This window comes from Procambarus clarkii, chromosome 27 (assembly GCF_040958095.1).
Source record: "Procambarus clarkii isolate CNS0578487 chromosome 27, FALCON_Pclarkii_2.0, whole genome shotgun sequence".
NCBI lineage: Eukaryota > Metazoa > Arthropoda > Malacostraca > Decapoda > Cambaridae > Procambarus > Procambarus clarkii.
The window spans coordinates 38503526-38528643 of record NC_091176.1 but is presented as its reverse complement, the minus strand read 5'-3'; positions in this window follow the sequence as shown (position 1 = coordinate 38528643).

Below are 25118 nucleotides of genomic sequence, written 5' to 3'. Positions count from 1 at the left end.
TAACTGTTCTACGCCTCAGTGCAGTCTACTCCTGCAACAGCGGTTGCAATGCAATCAAATCAGTAGTCTTTCAATGACAACAATAACTAATGGGTTCACTGGCAACTCCAGCACCCTTCCTCAAATTAATCCTTACGTTAACACTACGTCCCACGGACGATCAACAATCAATAACAATTGATTTACGTTAATAACACAATAACATTTACATTAATTACAAGGTAACATTTACGTTAAATTAACAACTCTTACAACTGTCACTAGTAACGCGGAAATCAAACAACACTCTACCCGTCGAGCATTCAGTGAGAAAATCCCATTAATCCCTATACTTCCAGACAGCTGATTAATCTCTACTAGTTACGTTAATTTACGTTAATCGGTTACTAATCACTCAGCGATGGTAAACTCTGATTTGCAATGTCCAAAGTGCTAAGAGAACGGTAATCACTCGTGATTACCTTTAGAGTAATTAATTACTATCCTCAAGATCAATAATTAAACAATTAAAAATACGCAACCTTTCACACTGGCTCAGCAATTTACATTAAGGTATGAATTCCGTCTGAGCCTTCCATACTCAGACCAATTCAGGCGGCTAATAACAGTAATTAGCCCCACGTTTACGTTATTCTAAAATGACGTTACTCCTCTCACGAGTCAATCAAATGCCGGTACTTCCGGGCAGATAACGACGTTACGTTAATGGAACAATGTAGCCTTCGTGTGAGTCGATCAAACAAGGATCGAGATTAATTACTTTGACTTCCTGAAACACGTCAATTACCCGGCCCACTGACCGTTAATTACGACAGACAATACTCTAATTCTTATCTGGCTGATGGCTAGGCTCCTCGAGACTACCGTAGCTGCTTACAGGAAAGTAAATTAACCCAAACGCATTCTACGTTACTCAAATTGTCAAAGAACAAATTCTCTTAAAGCAATGGGCGTTCCCTTGGTTACGTTATATTAATTGCCTCGCAATCACCTCACTGAATACTGGACTTCGATGTCCTACCAGATAACCAGGAGAATATATTTGTATCCAAGTACTCGTCTACAGCCGAGTTCCCCCACGACAATGACAAATCACACTAACAAATCACAGTGATTTACGTTACAATCCGGTTCCTATGACAATACTGCAGAATCTAGCAAAATAACATACAGGACATGAACCCTCTAGAACACTGCCCCACAATGGTTTTACTGGACTGCAATCACATCCGGTGATTGCTCAACACTAGCAACAATCACCATCAAATAACAACCCCCTTTGCAATAACACACACGGCAAGTACTCTAATTTCCAAATATTAGGATACTGCACACACTTACTTACTGCTGCAAATGACCCCTAGAACATAGGTCACTATATTACAATCACCACACAGTAAATAACACATTAACACTGGGCACCGTGACACTACGATTATATATATATATAATTATAATTATTGCTGACACATGTAGCCTACAGCTATCAAACGTTATTGGGAACACTAAGGAGAATCTCACACTCCTTAAATCACATGGGTGAGTGATTTATCGGTCACGCATGCCGATAAACACTCGAGAGTTACGTTACTCGACAGAGCGGGGGCGGTCTCTCTAGACGGTCTCGTCACTCACCAAAACTCACCAAAATTACGTTAATTAATACTGCAACCACAATATATATATTTATATAAATCACACTTGTCACGGCCCTGGGAACACTACAAGAAATTTAAGCCACACTGTGGCACACTCCACAATAATCATTGCCAGGAATCACTGGCGTTACACATACCTGAGCGCTCAGTGTTGGAATTCCACACCTGCAAGACCACACATGGAAATGATATCACTCCGTCCCACGGACGATCAAAAATGATTACCACAATGAAATAAAAGAATTTATTACATGGACATCCTCTCCGTCCTTGGCTAATCTATGTATCCTGTTCCCCGTGTGTACCCACACACTCACACACACACTGTACGTCTGTGTACACCAGACCTAAGTCCCTCTGGACTGACAAGATGACATCACAGGTGATTAATCTCCTCGCCCACAATTCACTCCACCTGAACAGGTGCTGCGTGACAATGTGACGGAACACTTGACCTCGAATTCAAGCTTTAGAGACCACTAATCACCAAAATACACACATAGGTACTTACTCATTCACACTGCCGGCTTTACACACCATTCCCATACATCAGGCACCCCGCTATAGGTGGCTGGCTCGCTCCGGGTGGCGTAGGCGGCGGTAGTTCCTGACCGTAGTACAAACACGGGAAATTGCCTTAACACTGACACGAATTTCCCCGTTCCCATCGACTGCTACAGAGCACTAGCAAGTCTAATCATCACTGGTATGGGATCTACGAGTCTGTTGCTGCTCGTATGCACATTCCCCCACGATCCCAGATCACTGTACCTCTACCCCCTGCATACAATAATGTCTTAAACCCCTCCAAGCGACGACTTCGGCCGGATTCTGTGACGACCGATGTCGTAGGTGAAGCAGGAAGCATCAGCAGTTGTAGTCCAACCACCACGACGCCCTATACATCAATTTGGCCGAATTGAGTACAGGAACGTCTTGACAAGGTGGAGGCTGAGTTCAGAATGATGCTACACAACGGCTATTCCCGCGTCCTTCTCGAAATAACCAATGAGAGGAAGGCATACAGCGGCCTACCCCTCTCATCCAATCAGCGACGGTGTAGCATAGCCCCTAGGGCAGCTCCAAGATGGCCGACCAACATGGCGGCTCAAGATGTTTACTAAGATGGCGGCTGTCTCCATGACAACCACTCAAGTGGCCGGCGAGCGTGGGACCCCACATGTTTCACCCCACGCCTGCGGCCTAGGCGTTCGCGCGCAAAGTTGTCTGGCTCCATGCCATACAATGAGATGATGCTATCAGCTCTAGCACTGTCCACAGACATGCCACCCCGGCCAGGGTAACATTTATGGACTGCTGATGACTGGGGCTCTCACATGAGCCCAAACACTAGATGTTTCGGTTGCTGGTACAAAACTTAAGTCCGCCCACTTAACAAGTGCACTTAACAAGTGTACTGGCTCCCACAGGCATAAGAGCACTATTGTAAGTGAGCTGGTGAACCACCTCCTCACATAACTCCCCACCAAAAAGATAAAATTTCCCGGAGGAAAATTTCATCTAAAAATCACCAGCCACTTACACTTGGCTCTTAATTAAGTGCACGGCGGCTGGGTGGTGGTGGTGATTCATCCGTTTTCTGTTGACGTCGGTGGCTGGCGGGACAAGATGTGACGTCACTGGCTCGTCCAGGGTGGTACTTCCTGACCATAGTGCGGTCGTGCTCAGGTTCTGGGTCCAGGTTAAGCCGGCTCAACGCCTCGCAGCTTCCCTTCCTCAGTCCCTTCACACTCTCGCCCCACAGGTCTGTGTCATACTGGACACAATAGGTAGCACACTGGGATGGACTTACCAATGAAGTACAGACTCAACACCTTCCCTACCCTACCGACACAATCCCGACAGTTAGCAGACTGTCTTGACTTCCCGGTGACAGGGTCTTTCTTCCTGTCTGTCTGTCACTCTCAGACCGGGTTGCTCTACCGACTGAGTTGACCGGGCTGAGGCCTCTTCAGCAGCTGTCAAACCTCGCCCCTCACTGAGCACTTGGTCACTGACCTGCTCGTTCATCAATCTCTCAGCGACCGTTCGTTTGTCTGAGCGATCTTCCAACAGCCTGAAAGATTGGTCCAGAATATCCACTTCACTTGTGGGAACCACAGCTACCTTAGCCTCACCACTGGCAACATCAAGCAGACGTTTACTCTCCTGAGTGGTGTTAACCCTCGCGGGCCGGGCGGGTCGACAGGTTATGGCGGGATCACCTGATCCGGGCCACACCCGTCTCACTGGGCTCACCTCCGTTTTCTGTGAAATGAAAGAAGGAAAATTGCTCATTTTTCCTTTTACCTCATGCACCTGATCTTTCGCCTGATAAGAGGCGACCTTGACTTCCTCAGCTGGCGGCCGTGTGACATCGCCGTCAGCTGGTGAGACCCATCTGAGTCCCTCTGAATCAGTTCTCGTTTTCTGTGCAATAGGGAGAGGAGGATGGCTCCGGTTTCCTTTCACCTGCTGCCTCTCTTCTTCTGTCTGGGAGGCGGTGATCTCTGCTCGACCGGCCGGCTGACGCTTGGTGTCAACGCCAGCGGGTTTAACCTTCCTCTCACCTGTTCCTGTTTCCTCTGGGTCATTTCCACAGGACAGACCCACCTGGTTCCCTATACCAGGAGTATTACCTATCAAAAGTCCATACACTGCCTTTCTACTTAGTGCAGCCTTGATCTTACCTTTGATATATGGGGTGTCTACCAACACGGACACTTCTTCCATGTCCTTACCAGTGCCATCTGGGTACTGGACACGGAGGGTTCGACCTGTTCTACTCTCAGGCTCAACCAAACTGCTCCTGACCATGTTAACTGTAGCACCCCGGTCTCGAAAGACACTCGTCCATTGCCCATTAACTCTTCCTCTAGTTAACTCGAGTGTGTCTCTTAGGGCATCACCTCCCACGGTACTCATGCCTGTAACTTGCACCTTGGTCACCTTCTTAGTCTTAAGCCTGGTGCTGCTCGGGCACTTAGCTGCTCGGTGACCTGCCATGTTGCATGTGAAGCACCTGGGTCCCTTAACCTTGGGTTTCTGTTGGTGTCCCTTAGACTTACTTCCTTTAGGTTTGGCTCCCTTACATGGAGCTTGAGTAAACTTTTCAACCTTCGTCACACATCGATCTAGGTATGCATCCCTAGGATCGATCTTCTCCTCTCTTGGCAATAGAGGAGGTACCTCTACTTCCAGCGCCTGTACCTCTGAGCATGGCGCGGCAGGAGGGGCTTGACTCCCCGTCCTTGCCTCGGATTGCACTCTTGCAATTTCCAATCTAGTCAATCTCTCGTGGTGGGCATTCCACATGTAAGTCACAAATTTGGCCTTATCCTCTCTTTGCAGTTTCATAGCATCAGCTTGAGCTGCTAGGTACTCTAAAGTAATTTCCTCCTGGGGTTGTTCAGTCCCCCTCCTGGGAGGTTGTTCTGGTATCTGATTGACTACTTCTAACGAAACGTTTCTGTGGCCCAAGGAATCAGTCCTTAGCCTAGGCTGGGGTCGCGACTCCCCCTCCTTCTCCTGGGGTGGACTCAATCCCACACCCCCTGACATGCCGACTATACCACGGTCGGCTAGGGGAACTCCCTTGTCCCCTAGATCACTTCTGTTTGCTCTTTCTAGACATAGACGCCGTACATAGGCATTATGGTCCTCAACATACCGCCTACATTCCTCATCTGTACGACTGTTTCTATCCTTTGGCAGCACGCCATACTTAGTCACATACAGGTATACGTACTTCTTTCTATAATCCTCATCCATTCTGTGTGTGTGGTGTGTGTGTACCTAATCCTGCTAACCGACAACATACACACCCACAGCAATATTGTTCTGCAATGTTCTGCACACCTTTCTTCACAGGTTTCTCAACTTGATGAATCTTACTTTTCTGATTATGAATCAAAAGTCTACGGCCCCACGTTGGGCGCCACGCTGTGAGAGTTTTGCGAGAATTTGTGGAATAAATTAAAATTGGTATAAGGAATTTTAGCTCGGAAAATTTCTAAGAACTTTCTTTATTCTTTAACCTTTATTCCTGTCGTGATATTCAACTAGGTCGCCTGAGGAAGGACTTGCTTAGCTAACACACCAGTGTAGTAACCAGCTCATTCCTCACTTTGGGACCATGTATGAACAATTGACTAGGCGCGAGCAAACGCCGAGACCCCAATGAAAATTGAAATCCCCCCCACTTAGGCCGCCGACCTTCGCCAATCGCCGAAGCGAATCTAACGAGTAGGTCACGGGCTCTCACAACAATAATTTATTGTTGTGTGGTGCCGTATATTTGATCCAAAGCTCAGAAAATTAGTCTCAATGTTAGTCGAGTGTGAAGAACATTTGCATAACAATAATAATGTGTGGGGGTGTAACGAAAAGACAGTGTTAACCATAACAACTTAGTTTATTCAATAAAGTACTAACTACTACAACAAAACAAAAGAAATGTCAATGACGTTACTCGAAATCCTTCCTGTGACACTATCAATGACAGCTAGACACCAGCCCCTCGGACTGCATAATGAACTAACTCGAACATAAGCGTGACCACAGAGGAATCAACAAGAAACAAGAACTAACAGATCTATAATCACAATTACAACAATTGACACAGTAGGTTCTGAAATACGTCTCCAGTAACCTCCTAACTGTTCTACGCCTCAGTGCAGTCTACTCCTGCAACAGCGGTTGCAATGCAATCAAATCAGTAGTCTTTCAATGACAACAATAACTAATGGGTTCACTGGCAACTCCAGCACCCTTCCTCAAATTAATCCTTACGTTAACACTACGTCCCACGGACGATCAACAATCAATAACAATTGATTTACGTTAATAACACAATAACATTTACATTAATTACAAGGTAACATTTACGTTAAATTAACAACTCTTACAACTGTCACTAGTAACGCGGAAATCAAACAACACTCTACCCGTCGAGCATTCAGTGAGAAAATCCCATTAATCCCTATACTTCCAGACAGCTGATTAATCTCTACTAGTTACGTTAATTTACGTTAATCGGTTACTAATCACTCAGCGATGGTAAACTCTGATTTGCAATGTCCAAAGTGCTAAGAGAACGGTAATCACTCGTGATTACCTTTAGAGTAATTAATTACTATCCTCAAGATCAATAATTAAACAATTAAAAATACGCAACCTTTCACACTGGCTCAGCAATTTACATTAAGGTATGAATTCCGTCTGAGCCTTCCATACTCAGACCAATTCAGGCGGCTAATAACAGTAATTAGCCCCACGTTTACGTTATTCTAAAATGACGTTACTCCTCTCACGAGTCAATCAAATGCCGGTACTTCCGGGCAGATAACGACGTTACGTTAATGGAACAATGTAGCCTTCGTGTGAGTCGATCAAACAAGGATCGAGATTAATTACTTTGACTTCCTGAAACACGTCAATTACCCGGCCCACTGACCGTTAATTACGACAGACAATACTCTAATTCTTATCTGGCTGATGGCTAGGCTCCTCGAGACTACCGTAGCTGCTTACAGGAAAGTAAATTAACCCAAACGCATTCTACGTTACTCAAATTGTCAAAGAACAAATTCTCTTAAAGCAATGGGCGTTCCCTTGGTTACGTTATATTAATTGCCTCGCAATCACCTCACTGAATACTGGACTTCGATGTCCTACCAGATAACCAGGAGAATATATTTGTATCCAAGTACTCGTCTACAGCCGAGTTCCCCCACGACAATGACAAATCACACTAACAAATCACAGTGATTTACGTTACAATCCGGTTCCTATGACAATACTGCAGAATCTAGCAAAATAACATACAGGACATGAACCCTCTAGAACACTGCCCCACAATGGTTTTACTGGACTGCAATCACATCCGGTGATTGCTCAACACTAGCAACAATCACCATCAAATAACAACCCCCTTTGCAATAACACACACGGCAAGTACTCTAATTTCCAAATATTAGGATACTGCACACACTTACTTACTGCTGCAAATGACCCCTAGAACATAGGTCACTATATTACAATCACCACACAGTAAATAACACATTAACACTGGGCACCGTGACACTACGATTATATATATATAATTATAATTATTGCTGACACATGTAGCCTACAGCTATCAAACGTTATTGGGAACACTAAGGAGAATCTCACACTCCTTAAATCACATGGGTGAGTGATTTATCGGTCACGCATGCCGATAAACACTCGAGAGTTACGTTACTCGACAGAGCGGGGGCGGTCTCTCTAGACGGTCTCGTCACGCACCAAACCTCACCAAAATTACGTTAATTAATACTGCAACCACAATATATATATTTATATAAATCACACTTGTCACGGCCCTGGGAACACTACAAGAAATTTAAGCCACACTGTGGCACACTCCACAATAATCATTGCCAGGAATCACTGGCGTTACACATACCTGAGCGCTCAGTGTTGGAATTCCACACCTGCAAGACCACACATGGAAATGATATCACTCCGTCCCACGGACGATCAAAAATGATTACCACAATGAAATAAAAGAATTTATTACATGGACATCCTCTCCGTCCTTGGCTAATCTATGTATCCTGTTCCCCGTGTGTACCCACACACTCACACACACACTGTACGTCTGTGTACACCAGACCTAAGTCCCTCTGGACTGACAAGATGACATCACAGGTGATTAATCTCCTCGCCCACAATTCACTCCACCTGAACAGGTGCTGCGTGACAATGTGACGGAACACTTGACCTCGAATTCAAGCTTTAGAGACCACTAATCACCAAAATACACACATAGGTACTTACTCATTCACACTGCCGGCTTTACACACCATTCCCATACATCAGGCACCCCGCTATAGGTGGCTGGCTCGCTCCGGGTGGCGTAGGCGGCGGTAGTTCCTGACCGTAGTACAAACACGGGAAATTGCCTTAACACTGACACGAATTTCCCCGTTCCCATCGACTGCTACAGAGCACTAGCAAGTCTAATCATCACTGATATGGGATCTACGAGTCTGTTGCTGCTCGTATGCACATTCCCCCACGATCCCAGATCACTGTACCTCTACCCCCTGCATACAATAATGTCTTAAACCCCTCCAAGCGACGACTTCGGCCGGATTCTGTGACGACCGATGTCGTAGGTGAAGCAGGAAGCATCAGCAGTTGTAGTCCAGCCACCACGACGCCCTATACATCAATTTGGCCGAATTGAGTACAGGAACGTCTTGACAAGGTGGAGGCTGAGTTCAGAATGATGCTACACAACGGCTATTCCCGCGTCCTTCTCGAAATAACCAATGAGAGGAAGGCATACAGCGGCCTACCCCTCTCATCCAATCAGCGACGGTGTAGCATAGCCCCTAGGGCAGCTCCAAGATGGCCGACCAACATGGCGGCTCAAGATGTTTACTAAGATGGCGGCTGTCTCCATGACAACCACTCAAGTGGCCGGCTAGCGTGGGACCCCACATGTTTCACCCCACGCCTGCGGCCTAGGCGTTCGCGCGCAAAGTTGTCTGGCTCCATGCCATACAATGAGATGATGCTATCAGCTCTAGCACTGTCCACAGTCATGCCACCCCGGCCAGGGTAACATTTATGGACTGCTGATGACTGGGGCTCTCACATGAGCCCAAACACTAGATGTTTCGGTTGCTGGTACAAAACTTAAGTCCGCCCACTTAACAAGTGCACTTAACAAGTGTACTGGCTCCCACAGGCATAAGAGCACTATTGTAAGTGAGCTGGTGAACCACCTCCTCACACAAGTTCAAGTATGTTTATTGAGACAAGTAAAAAAAATACATCTCACAGGGTAGCTTAGGCTATTTCTACCCTCCCCCCTATTTCTATTTCAAGTCCCTCAAGGGGCGCACAAATTCAGCGAGTACAAATACACAAATCACAATACAAGACATTTTGCATTTAACATTTCAGGTTAATATAGTACTCTCTAAAAGTATAATAGTGTACATCCACCGCACTATGTTTTAACCCAGTTACGTTCCAAGATAATAGCCTCACTCTACTTTCATCCATGATTAATAATAAAACTATCTTTGCCCTGTCCGTCACATTCCATGAGATACAAGAGCATTCTCTCCCAACAATGTAACATTTTTGCTTTCTCCTCACTGGCACAACAGCTACTAACATCAAAGGTAATATTATTCATATCTATATATTTTTTAATTCTGTATACCGTTTTACTTCAACCTTTGTTTTAACATTTGTCACTACAGAAGGTTGAACACCAAGTTCATTTTCCTGACTATACTCTATCATCAATTCGTCATGTTCTTCCTTACTTTCTCCAACGCACGTTTCACTTTCCATTTCACATCCTGTTTCACTTTCCATTTAACGTCCTGTTTCACTTTTCATTTCACATCCTGTTTCACTTTCCATTTCACGTCATGTTTCACTTTCCATTTCACGTCATGTTTCACTTTCCATTTCACGTCCTGTTTCACCACCATCTTCACCCCATCTACCCTCCATAGCTAATTTTTCTAATGCCTCAATCCTCTTGTCTAGTATTTTTAGATATTCCAATATTTGAGTATCAATCTCCAAGTTCACTATATTGTCCTGAACCTTGTCTCCACAAGGTTTGATTTTTTCCAGCTGCATTTCCTACTTTCCCTAGGCTCGCCTTAATTGTCTCCGTTCCTTTCTCCCACACATTGTTCAAAGGGGTTGTCATTGGCTTCCAGCTGTTTCCTCCATGTTCCTGCTGCATAATCTTTTCTGCCTTCGAGGATACATCTATCCTTATTGTAGGACCCGCCCTGGAGTCTTTCAGATGAGGCTTCATGCGGCATAGATAGGAACCAGCATTGTGGCCTCGACAATTGCAACAGGATGGGACGATTTTTTCACCGTTTCTAATCTTGACTAAACACTCGAGAGTCGTGTTTCTTATCACAGTACCAACACCTGGGGTCAAACTGGCATTTCCAAGTCTTATGTCCCCAACGAGAACACTTCATGCATAGTACGGGCTCCTCAATATATTTTGCAACTTTCCTGTAGCCTAATCCTTGCATAAAAATTGTTTCCGGAGTCTCACCCTTTACCAAGGCAACAACCTGGCTTTGTTTGTCACCACGAACACTGTTCCTCTTTGCCCAAACAACACTATCATTGTTAAGAAGAAGATTATCTGAATCCAAATAAGTTGGATACTTAAAAACTATGATTTTGGTGTGCATCATACCTTCTTCAGGAGTAACCATCCCAATATTCTCAAACCCATCCGTTGTTAAGTGTTCCACGGCCTCTTCTGTCCCAATTGTTATGTAGGGCCGGTGAGTACCCTCCTCAAATAGTCGTTCATATTAAAAAAAATCCTTAGCCAAACGAACCGTCCACTCGAGCTTTTGATGAAAGCTCAGTTGGCACGCTGTAGGGAATAACAGCTCTTCCTTCTATTGGTCTGTATCTCTTGCGTCCTGCTGAGTAAGGTTTCATTTTTTTTATCTCTTTGTGATTTCGTCTTTACTGTCACTGTCTCGCTGTCTGTGAATATTTCGCCATTTATATCTGTTCATTACTGCTTGATACGGCCTGGTATCATCTTGTCTGTCATCCTCACTCTCATATTCTTGAGGCCCAGCAGTGCAGGATCGTCTATTACTTAGGCAGACAGCCTCAGCCATTTCCTCAACACACAAAGGCACTGTATCACTGCAACAGTCGAGAAAAAATTCACAATGTCCAGCTGCAGCAGCCACGTGTAAACACGAAGATGCGGAGCAACACGTCCACCTCTCATCATTCTCGCCCATTCTATCTCTGTCTCTCTCTGTCTCTCTCTCTCTGTCTCTCTGTCTCTCTCTCTCTCTCTCTCTCTCTCTCTCTCTCTCTCTCTCTCTCTCTCTCTCTCTCTCTCTCTCTCTCTCTCTCTCTCTCTCTCTCTCTCTCTCTCTCTCTCTCTCTCTCTCTCTCTCTCTCTCTCTCTCTCTCTCTCTCTCTCTCTCTCTCTCTCTCTCTCTCTCTCTCTCTCTCTCTCTCTTTCTCTCTCTCTTTTTAACTTTGTTATTTACATTATTTAATGCGTTTGGGTTGGGGTTTGAATAGATGAAGCTAGTATCGTCAGCACTTATCTTTACATTTACTGGAAATATCTAAGTATCAACTGAAGTATCTTCACACTTGAGTTAAACTTTAGTAGATATTTTCTGTACCATTCCTTAACACTTTGGTGCCCCCTGAGTTCTGAAATAAAACTTACCTTATGTGCTTTAGGCGTTTCGCGCGCCTAAGCGGTAAGACCGAAAAGTGTATACTCTTTTGACTGTCCTGATTGTAGGTGTACGTATTTAAATTTAGTATCACTGTGTTCGCAATAGAATTGTCTATAAGAACATACCTATAAAATGCTTCCAAAGCATAAGGCATATCAACACCAAATAAAAACCTATTCAGATCACTTGCCGAGAGCGCCAAACAGCAACAAAATGTTTCCACTCTCTTAATAGTTGTGAAGCCTACAGTTGTGCTACAGTGTTAATTGTGGTATCACTGAAATTGCAATAAAATTCTCTACACGGACATATGTATATAAATATAGATTCAATGTCGTAGCCCACCCAAAACAGTGTGGGAAGTGGCCGAAGTGTTACCTGCGGCGGCATATCGGCGAAACTCACTTTGAAAAGTGTATATTCAATTCACTGTCCTGACATTATTTTTCGATGTACTGACATTATTTTTCGATGTATGTATTTCATTTTTGTTCCAATGTGTTCGCAATAGAATGTTCTATAAGAACATAAATACTAAAGGTCACATAAGGATGCGTTTGACCGGCAACATATATAAAAACTACGTCGATTATACTCGTGGTGTCAATAATACAATTGTTTTACCACGATGATTCACTGCCACGCCGATCTCTTTAATAAGCTGCTCGGCTATTACAGAAAACGTAAATTTTATGGCAAACATTTGAAACTATCCCCAAGTTGATCGGATAATAAATGGAATTTATAAAAATATTTTTTTCTCCTGACTCCATGAGTAGTCAATGTCGCGTAACCGTAAGAAAAATAGTTGACCGGAATTGCGACCAATGCATGAAAGCTTAAGTTTTGGATGCCAACGAAGATAGAATTCACATGAAAATGGATTATGTTACCATCAGTAATAATGTTGTGTTTTCTATGTCTAGCTTCAGACACGGGCATGTTACAATTGTGTTTTAGAGAGTTAAGCGTAATTAAGGGTGATAGAAAATCACTTACAATCAATGCATCAAGTTTGAAGACTTGTACACATTTTAGTGTAAGAAAGAAGGCAAATAGTTCCGACTGATAGGTAGAGGCAACTTCACTTGCATCTGCACCCGTGGGGCAGTGTAGGAAACCATCAGTGTATATGATTTGAGAGAGAGAGAGAATGATCTGTGGACAGAGCATCAATATGGCATAAGGTATTGGGCTTTGCCTCAAGACGAAGCATAATAAAGAGCCTGAATATCAGGAGAAAAAATTACATTAAAAATTTGTCCACATGATACATATATAATCACGATTTAAACATTGCAGTTGTATTAATTGAATATATATCATTAGGAAGTTTTGTTGATCTGGATAAGTTGTCAGCTTATATGAACTAATAGCTAGTGTGGTTTGTATATTGGGTACATCCAGTCTCTTACCCTTGACCGCGGTGGTAACTTTATGGTCAGGAAAGCCACAAATATTTACAATGGGGCTCGGTCAATCAATATGATTCCTTTGATATCACTCATGTATTCTGCTCTCGTATTGACAATTTGAATGATATCAAGAACATTTTGAACATTGTTGTTCATGACTTGTCCAGTGGGTCGAGACTGGTCTCATTAGCACCTCAGATTGGTGGAAAGAAATTCTTGGTGTAAGAATGTTTGTTCTCAAAGCAAACTAGGGTAACTAAAATACTGATTTCCTAAATAAATACTTTAATTACAAATATTTGAAAATATATAGTATGTTTCCAAAATTCTGATGATATAAAACATATTGTGCTTTATAATTATGTTATTAATAGTGAACCTATCCTGCATCATAATTAACATATATATCTACTTCTGTTTTCTGTATTAAAATAACTACATTTTTATGTTAATTTCTTTCTGGAAATGATGATGATAAACAAATTGTCTCTAAGTAAAAATCCTATTTGTGGAGATATTTGAAGTTGAAGTTATCGACAAATAATATGGTAGTTATAATTTATGAATAGTCTTGTATATTTTAATAAACACTGCTTAGCATTCGTAGTCGAATATGTAAATGTTGTAGGTCAATATGTATTGAAATGAAGTCAAGAAAAAATAACTCCAAAAAACTTAATATAGGGATGAGGATTATGAAATAGTAAGGGCAATGAGTATACTTTATATAAGTTGTAAGGTCCAAATCTGGTCCCCAGTCATCAATTTAACCTAAAGAGACAAAGAAAATAGGTCTTAATATTTAAAAATAACTCAGCCCAAAAAAATTAAAAGTCACACGTTCTGCTACCTGTTGATGATTTACATGGTGACCAATTGCGTTCCAACTTCACATCCATAATGAAGGTAATGCATTCTCTGAGATGTAGAAACCACAACAAAATCAGATGATAAACAAAGGAGAAGCAAAAAATTCCCCCCCCCCCAAAAAAAAAAAATTGGTGGTCATTGGTGGAAGTAACAGATATTGGTGTCGGAAAATCCGACACCATTTAATATATCATACAGATAATAGCTGTGTTGTATAAACAAGTTACCCATAGAAAACGTAACTTGTAGTGGAATTACCATCTAAAGAAAGCGGGATATCATCACCACATACTATTATAAATCACCACCTATTATGGTGGGAATTATTCTTAAATACATTAGTCTTTGGACTTTACCATCATAAAAACATCTCATATAAATTAACTTAATTATCAATATTAAAGTAGAGTAAATGTGACCCTTCTATCACTTTCTGACATGTGGACAATGTAAGCCAGGCGTCAGAGTGAGGAAGGAGGGCAGCCATTGTTGATACTAGACCAGAGGCTCACACGGGAGCAAATTCGGCTCCTGTTAATTTTACTTGGACGAAGTGTTATGGAAACCAAAGGTGTACCATTATCACACGCTGTCAACAAATTCAAGTTAAGTGTTCTTTCCGAAACCCATGTATCTTTCATTTATGGCCATTAATGTCATTATATAGGGTGGTCCGGTTAGAACGTGACATAGCCTCAAACTAAAGGTAATTAAGCCAGGTCTTTATTGTTCCATGTACTGTATAGTGTTTTCTCTGATATAGCTTGTCATATATAGGATTCTGGCTTCACAGCTAGCGCACTTTTGACAGGTCAAGACGAGGAAGGAAGATTTGTGCACCAGTTACTGGGTGATATGGAAGCTACCTCAAAGAGGATAATTTGGTGTCTACACCCTAGTTATACCTGGTGGACTAGCCTGCTGTACTATAAGATAAGGAACCTCTTCAATGTATGTAGTTAATTCTGTAGTTTGATTGGCTGCATATATATTAATTTAATAACCCCCCCCCTAATGTGTAGAGGATCGATTTGTGAGATTATTGCAGAAATACAGTCCACTTATCATTATACAAATTCCTATCGAAGTATATAAATTAACGTAAATATAAATTCTATATATATATTCATATAAATTAAATAAATATAAATCTCACAGGTCGGTTCCCACATTATTTGGTCCTTCGAACCGGATTATTTGGTCCTTTGAACCCACATTTGGTCATCTTAGTACCGGATGAACCAGTTATCCAGTGGATTCATTAAATATACTAGTGCAGTGTTATTTAAACAAGGCTAGCCAGTCAAAGAGCGGCGAAGCCTCGAGGGAGCTCAGGAGCCTCCCTCAGCCGAGTTCAGCTTCGTCAGCGGTTTCATGCACACCCACAGATATTTGGTGGCGTGTTATTTCGTGAAATGACAGCGCTAATATAGAAGCCAGCCAAATTAGTGGCTGTGTCCTCGCAAGATTGTTCACGGATTTCGTGGTGTTACATTTCGCGAGAGATTATCCACGAATTTTGTGGACTTTATTTCGCGAGGTCACTAATAATATTTAATACTTCTAGATAATATTAGAAGTTTCATAGAGGCTAATTAAGAGGCTATTATCAATAATTGTGTATATTATTTCTCCAAAATAGAGAATTATTTAATATATTGCACTAGTGATCACAGTATAATATTTACTAATTGCCAACCCACAACAGGGTAGGATATGACTTGTTGAACTATTATCGTTCATCCTAGTCCCATTATTACCATAGTCAGTTGTACTATATTCAACAACCTAACACCATTAATGAATGGTGCAGACCCTATTTTGGGTGTAATTTTTATCAACTCGAGTTGAGTTGTGTATATATAATAATTTACTTATGATCATTACACCTTTGAGTGATTAATTAGTGTCTCTACCATCCTAGGGTGATATAGAAGAGCTAACCTAAAGGTACTTCCAGTGACACTGGTTTATCACTCAAATCATTAGTGTGTATGATTGTATATATATATAATGTGTATTAATTTTAAGTGCTAACCTCTAGTAGAGGTAGGATTATTGCCTAGTGAGTGCAGAATTTACCCTAGGCTACCATTAGTGTTTGTTCAGTATTATGAGCAGCCCAAGTACAAGCCCCACAAGGCTTCACCAACTAGCCAGTATGGATAATGCAGGGAGAATGAAAAGAACCCTTGCAGGTCTTAAAGGCCACTTAACAAGACAGATCAAGAAATGTGAAGATTTGTCACAACAATCTCAAGTTGATTATGCTGACCTGGAAAGCTATTATCAAGCAGCTGCAGGTAAATTTGAGCAAATCAAATGCCAAATGGCTGTCCTTGTGGGGACAGACTACTACCATCAATTCATTGGTAGCCCTACTAAATATCAGGGTATAACCATGTTAAACTCTGCAGGAGGTAAATTACTCTCAGGCCCAGTATCAAGCCTGAGGAGACCTATGACTGCAGATAAACAATACCAATAGAAATCTGAATTTGTCAGCTGATTATATTTCTCCAGTAGCATTATACTAAGGAGATTACAGCTGACTATACCAACAGAGGTTGATGTTAGTATCATCATTTAAAGCTGGAGATGAGTTCATGAGGCCTCAGTGGCAAATCAGTGAACAGTAGCCTAAAACAGCTACAAGTCACTGCGACCAATGTCACTGAACCCACTGCAGTCTCAGAACCATACTTTACTTTAATGATGAGCTATTCAATCTTCTGAATCAATTAACTAAATTAAACCCCAATAAATCTGATGACTGATTTGATACATTTATTATTTAATCAAGATGTATTCCATGGGCCTCAGTGTTTATATATCAGTGACTAGTTACCTGAACAAACTTCAAGTTATATCTAATGTCACTGATCTCACTGCAGTCCCTGAATCATACTTGACTGTAGTACTTGATCACATTCAGTCTTCTGGGTTAAATAATATGTAATAAGGCTTGAATATTAGCCTTTCAAGAGTTGACAGGGAAATGAAATCGCATTAGACTTCTAACCCCTGCAACTCTAGTACGGGACATCCGTCCTGTACGAACACACACAAATGTGTGATTACTAACTACTAACATCAAATTAATCTAATAATTCGAAGGAGGAGTATCGGTGTTCGTCTGTTCTAAATAGGACTTCGACCCGTGAGCAGCCCCCTGGGGAATTATGTCGGAAAATCCGACACCATTTAATATATCATACAGATAATAGCTGTGTTGTATAAACAAGTTACCCATAGAAAACGTAACTTGTAGTGGAATTACCATCTAAAGAAAACGGGATATCATCGCCACATACTATTATAAATCACCACCTATTATGGTGGGAATTATTCTTAAATACATTAGTCTTTGGACTTTACCATCATAAAAACTTCTCATATAAATTAACTTAATTATCAATATTAAAGTAGAGTAAATGTGACCCTTTGATCACTTTCTGACATGTGGACAATGTAAGCCAGGCGTCAGAGTGAGGAAGGAGGGCAGCCATTGTTGATACTAGACCAGAGGCTCACACGGGAGCAAATTCGGCTCCTGTTAATTTTACTTGGACGAAGTGTTATGGAAACCAAAGGTGTACCATTATCACACGCTGTCAACAAATTCAAGTTAAGTGTTCTTTCCGAAACCCATGTATCTTTCATTTATGGCCATTAATGTCATTATATAGGGTGACCCGGTTAGAACGCGACATAGCCTCAAACTAAAGGTAATTAAGCCAGGTCTTTATTGTTCCATGTACTGTATAGTGTTTTCTCTGATATAGCTTGTCATATATAGGATTCTGGCTTCACAGCTAGCGCACTTTTGACAGGTCAAGACGAGGAAGGAAGATTTGTGCACCAGTTACTGGGTGATATGGAAGCTACCTCAAAGAGGATAATTTGGTGTCTACACCCTAGTTATACCTGGTGGACTAGCCTGCTGTACTATAAGATAAGGAACCTCTTCAATGTATGTAGTTAATTCTGTAGTTTGATTGGCTGCATATATATTAATTTAATAATAAATTAAATATATATGCAGCCCCCCCCCCTAATGTGTAGAGGATCGATTTGTGAGATTATGAGATTATTGCAGAAATACAGTCCACTTATCATTATACAAATTGCTATCGAAGTATATAAATTAACGTAAATATAAATTCTATATATATATTCATATAAATTAAATAAATATAAATCTCACAGGTCGGTTCCCACAATTGGCATAGGGCAATGTAATAATATATGATATATAGCAAAATACAGCACAATAACATTCTTAATAATTATTATTTGTGTTACGATGTAATTCTCAACAATGATTGAAAAGCACCGGAAGCATATCCACTTTGTAGACCTTCCTTACTACTATTCTTTTTAATTGAGCGTCGGACAGGTGCTGTCACCTCTTTATTATTGCATTATCCCTCAGTTCCATTTAATAGGAGCAGTTCTCCTTATTTTTTTGTAAATATTCAAATAAAATCCATTTCTTAATTAACATATTGGGATGAAACTTTTACGATACTAATGACAAATGATGGGAGTTTTGTTTAATATTTTCTAAGTAATTTTTATAATTTGAATATTTTTTAACTCATGGTCCCTTAAACTCATTTCATGTTTAATAGAAGGGTTTTAAATGTATTGATGAAATGTTGTCTGTGAAAGTTGATGCTTTGTTGTTGTAAATATCGCCATGTTCAAGGCTTGTAAGATTGATGTAATGTTCCTTCGACATTGTGCTGGTTCAAACTGAATAAAAAAAATATTAGAGCAAGCATTAATATCACCGGAGTGAGTGTTGATCCTCCTCTCGCCACAGTTGTTGGATGAAGAAGATGGGTCACGCTGCTGCTGCTGGGTAGTGTTGATAATAGAAAAAATGGTTGTGGTATTAATATAAAGACCTATTAATTTTTGTTATTTTATTAGGGACAAAGTACATCTTTGTCAATTTTTCTTGGTCGCCTTGTATTGTCCAAACTGCATTGTCCTTCTTACGGTCGTTCATATCTTTGTTGAATGTTCTGATTTCCGGGACGAGCGTGTGTCTTGTTTTCCGACCGTCCCTCGCGGTCGCTTGTCCCTCGATAGAATTCTTGGTAAATAGGATACTTTTGATATCGTTCGCCTTATGCGTTTCTGTTCTCGTATTAGCATCCTTGGTGATATTTAGCGCCCTCTGATTATCCCGCACAATATAGCCTTCCTGGTTTGGTGCCTTCTTTTGATAATTACTTACTTACTTGGTCATTTTGAACTACCCCACGAAATACACGTCTTGCAAGTCTTCCCCGAGGACGCTGTCGATCCTCCTCTTGATGTTGCCACTCTTAATTCAAAGAGGTGCTGCTGGGGCTGGGTAGAGAGATCTACAGTGTTTTCCTCCCTTTCCTCCTCCTCCTCCAGGAGTATGATCTTGGAACTTCCCCTACCCGATGATGGGAATCATCGATGGGAATGAAGAGGTATTCTCTGCAGAGCATTTCCCACTAGACGTAGAAGTATTTCCTTATTGTGTTTTTGTATAACCCGTCAGAGAGAATGGCGATGAGAGGATGAACATTGGCGTGCCACCTAACCATAGTGCCTGGGGTAGCACCAACGCCGCAGGGTAGAAGGTTTGTTCTTTGATGATCAGCATGTTGGGGGTTTTAAGTAGTGGTGCTTTTCTGCCGGAGCGCCGCTCCAGCACCTCTGCAAGTGGATGATAAAATGGGAAAAAATAAATTGTTGATCATAAACTGTCGAAAGCTCACACTACTGCTTTACGTATTTAAAATGTAGCTAGAGAAGATACTTTTGGAAAATTGTGTGATGTCATGAATACTTTGCATTTAAAGACAACTTGTTCAATTTTGCATTCTGCATATTATTTAGCTCAGAATGACAGACCATACTCTGATCACTTTGGCTTACTTGAACTATAAAAGCAAAATGGTGTTGACATTGGAATGGAACTTCATTCCCACACTAGTGCCACAGAGATAATTAATCACATAGCCATTAATATGAAAAAGAAAATATGCCAGCATATCAAGCAGATAAATTGCTAAATTTCTGTTCTCAATGATGAATCAACAAGCCTGAGCATTAAAACAACCATGATAGTTTACTTGAAATGTGAAAGTGATAAGAAAGGTAATTTCAATTTCATGTTCTTAGATCTAATTTAAATACCTGACCAGAAAGTGGCAACTATTGCTACGCATCTGTTGACTGTCTCAATTATCATGGGTTTGATGACTTATATTGGGAAACAGAACCTTGCAGCATTTGCTAGTGATGGGGGCAAGTGTCATGCTTTGTGTCAAATATGGCGTTGCAACAATTCTGACGAAGCATTACCCTGATATAATAAGCTGGTACTTTCTTAACCACAGATTAGAACTTGTAGTGGGTGATTCAGTTAGAGAAGTTCATGGAATTAACCATTTTCAACCATTTATTTACAAATTGAATTCAGTTTACATTAGATCACCTCTAAATCAAAAGGAACTATCAGAATTTTTATATCAACTTGAACAACAGATTTGCAATATAGGCCATATTCTGAGCACCAGGTGGGTGGCCAGCTCGTTTCAAACAGTTTCAGCAGAGTGGAAAAATTATGAGGCAGTGTTTTCATTTGGAATAGCAGAGAAAGATTAAACAAGATTTGGAAGTGATAGAAAAACCTATGAAAATCTGTTAATAAAACTAACTTCAGAACAGTTTCTATTGGATTTAGCTCTGATGTGAGTGTGACACGTTGCATGAACTTGGTTTACTGTCAGAGTGTCTACAGAAGCACACTACTTCGATTGTGAATGTAGACAACTAATTCAACGGAGCATAAGTTCATGGACTAAAGAGAAACCTGGCACTAGAACTTTAGATGCTCAAAAGGCAATTGAAAAGGGGAAGTTTGGAGGAATTTCCATAACAAGCAACAAGAAAATGGTTTCCATTAATTATCAACAGTTTCTTATAAGTCTTGTGAACAATTTGCAGCACATATGTTCACGACAAAATCCATGAAAGGCTTTCAAACGTCTGAACCTCAAAGTATGTGTAAATCGCGGCTAAGTGAAATGTGTCCATGAAAAAGACTACTGGCCTGATGAAATACCACCATACAATATAATATTTCAGATTCTCCGTTATTATTCGGAGAATCTGAAATATTATATCGCTCTAAGTGGTTTAAGCTTTCTTCTTACTCTGCACTAAATGCCTTTAGAGACTATGTGAAGGATCACAGATGCCGCATCCCCCAAAATTTACACCTATTACTGAGCCGTTTACACGTTATTCCTATTAATACTGCTGAGTGTGAGAGGGAATTCCGTCACATGAACCTGATAATAACAACAACACGCTCAAGAGTTCCACATGTGGTACCGCACGCCACACCATGGCTGCCGTACCACAGGTCGGCAGATTACACAAGGACAAGAGTTGCTTCACACCCCTGAAAACATCTCACACCTGGTGACCCTTTGTGGAAAATTTTGTCAAACTTCTCACTGGTTGTATTATATTTTAATACAATATTTTTTATTAAAATTTTGGTTTGATAATTATATTTTATAATAATTAGTGAGTTCAAACTAGGGCCGTCCTAAGAGCATTATGGGCTCCTGAGCAAACCAGTTGCTGGGGCCCCTACGACTACCACTCACAGGAATAAAAAGTGAATGGTCAGTAATATTAAACACATATTTATTGTATTGGCACTTCAACATAACTGGTGTTAAAACATTAAAAACATACTGTAAAGCAGCAACTAATCAACATGATAAACATTTGAATAATACACAAGGCTTGAAAAATACAATAATACTCAGTAGGCTACAAAGATGACACAGTATGAAATTACTACGAACTTCTTATTATACCATGCATTTGCGGCATTTCTTTTTAACGAATTACTTTATTATTGGCTAGAATTCAATGGTCTTCAGGATGTCATTTTTCATGCACATGCGTGAAAGCCAGTTCAAACAATGCTGCTCAATTGTGCTACAAAGCAGTTTCTTTATAAGTTTCAGTTTTGTAAAAAGAACTTGAAAACGAATGTTCTCCTGTACAGTTGGTCACCATCATGCACATGAACAAGCTGAGTGAGGTTTCACCATTCGAGAATACACATTTCAAATTGAAAGAAATATTTTTTTTGTACAGTGCAGGTAGCCTCACAATTTTCACCAAGAGCCATGCTTGAACAAGAGCCAAGAGTTAGCTTGAGATGCTCACATTCATTTAAAAGGTCATTATAATTCAGTTCTTTGTGATATATATTAGCCAGTTGTTCACATTCTTTCTTTAGTGCATCAGAAACAATGGTTTTCTAGTCACTGAAGAGAGAAAACAGATTTCCAGTCTGTGAATAGGCCTATTCACGTTTCCTCAGTTCAAAGATTAGTGTGTCCAGAATAGGAAGAAAAGATGTCACCTTGACTTTCTCTGTGTTTATGAGAAGTACCTCTTCTGCTGATACATCATATCTACTTAGATGCACACTTCGTTTTTGTTCCCGTTTTTCCATCACTTTAATCTCTATCTGGACACTTACTCCTGCCTTTGAATTCAAATTCACTAAATTTGTCTCTAGTTTCCTGAAGATAGGTTTTCATAGACTTAAGATGATTTGTTGCAACAAAGATGTTCACATCCTTTGACTGCAGGACCTTGTTTGTTTTGTTCATTCTTTCTACCATGTCATTCCAAAGAATTGTGAGAAAGATTGTTTCCAAGTTTTCCATTGTTCTGCTCAATCCTTCTGCCTCTCGACTTTTATTCACTTGCTGTTCATTGACAGCTGATAGAGATTCCAGTGCATATTTTATTTTCTCGAAACTCCTTCCTTCCTCGGTCCCAACCAGTATCCTTATTCTGACCCCATCCAAGTGCTATATAGTCGTAATGGCATGGTGCTTTCTCCCTGATAATCCCTTCCCTACTCATGCAGAGCCTGAACAGCATCAAAATGTGCGGACCATCGTGTGTCAGACAGACGCTTGACAACAAAATAATTTCCTAAATATGATGTCAATACATTTCAGCGATGTGTAGATCCAGCAAAAAATGAATATAGATCCTGAACAAAGTAAAAGAATTTGATAGTCTGTATACAACACTCTGATCTTTTACTCCCACCAAGTTCAGGCTTTGTCCAGCACAGAGAACATAGATGGCAAACTCACTGAATTGATGAATCCATGCTTGCAATCTAGTATATCGTTCAGACATATTTGAGACATTATCATATGACTGACTACGGCAGTTTGATAGTGGATTTTGTTCTCATTAGGAAAAATCTATGACAGTGACGACTTACAGTGGTCGATCAAATGGTTGTTAGAGTTTAACCCAACCAAGTGTAATGTAATGAAGATAGGTGTAAGGAGCAGGAGGCCAGATACAAGGTATCATCTGGGAGAGGAAATTCTTCAGGAGTCAGAAAAAGAAAAAACTTGGTGGTTGATATCACGCCAGACCTGTCTCCTGCCGCACATATCAAGAGGATAACATCAGCAGCATATGCCAGGCTGGCCAACATACGAATGGCATTCAGAAACTTGTGTAAAGAATCATTCAGAACTTTGTATACCACATATGTCAGGCCAATCCTGGAGTATGCAGCCCCAGCATGGAGTTCATATCTAGTCAAGGATAAGACTAAACTGGAAAAGGTTCAATGGTTTGCCACCAGACTAGTACCCGAGCTGAGAGGTATGTCAGAAAATCCGACACCAATTACTAATATCATGCAATTGCAGATAATATTGCTGCCATTGTATACACAAGTTAACTCATAGAAAATGTAACTTGTATTGGAACTTTCCGTCTATAGAAAACGGGATATCATTGCCACATGCTATTATAAATTCACCAGCTATTCTGCTGGGAATTATTCTTAAATATATTAGTCTTTGGACTTTTACCATCATAAAACATCTCATTTGAATTAATTTAATTATCAATATTAAAATAGAGTAAATGTGACCCATCTATCACTTACTGACATCCGGACAATGTAGGCCAGTAGCGTCAATGGTGAGGGAGTGGTCAGCCATTGTTGTTAGACCTGAGGCGCAGGGAGCAAATTCGGCTCCTGTTAATTTCTCTTGGACGAAGTGTTATGGAAACCAAAGGTCTTCCATCATCAACACGCTGTCAACATAATCAAGGAAAGTGTTCTACCGAAACCCGTTTATCTAATCATATTTGGCCATTAATGTCAGTAGATAGGGCGAACCGGATAGAATGCGAACAGCCTCTTAAAAAAAGGTATTTAAGCCTTGGTCTTTATGATTTATTATACAGTGTTTTCTCTGATATAGCTGTCATATATTAGGATTCTGACTTTTAGCTAGCGCCCTTTTGACAGGTCAAGAAGAGGAAGCAAACATTGTGTATCAGTTACTGGGTGATGGAAGCTGCCTCTCATGAGGAAATTTGGTGTCTACATCCTAGTTATATCTGGTGGACTAAGCCTGCTGTATAATAAGATAAGGAACCTCCTCAATGTATACTAATATATGTAGTTTAATACTGTAGTTTGATTGGCTGCATATATATAAATTCAATATAAACCCTCCTAATGTGTAGTGGATCGATTTGTGAGATTATTGCAGAAATACAGTCATACAAATTGCTATCGAAATATATAAATTAACGTAAATATAAATTCTATATAAATTCATATAAATTAAATAAATATAAATCTCACAGGTCGGTTCCCACATTAATTGGTCATTCGAAACCGGATTATTTGGTCCTTTGAATCGAGATTATTGGTCATCTTTGTACCGGATGAACCAGTTAACCAGTGGATTTATTAAATATACTAGTGCAATGTGATTTATACAATAACAATACAAAGCCAGTCAAAGACGGCGGCGTTGCCTCGA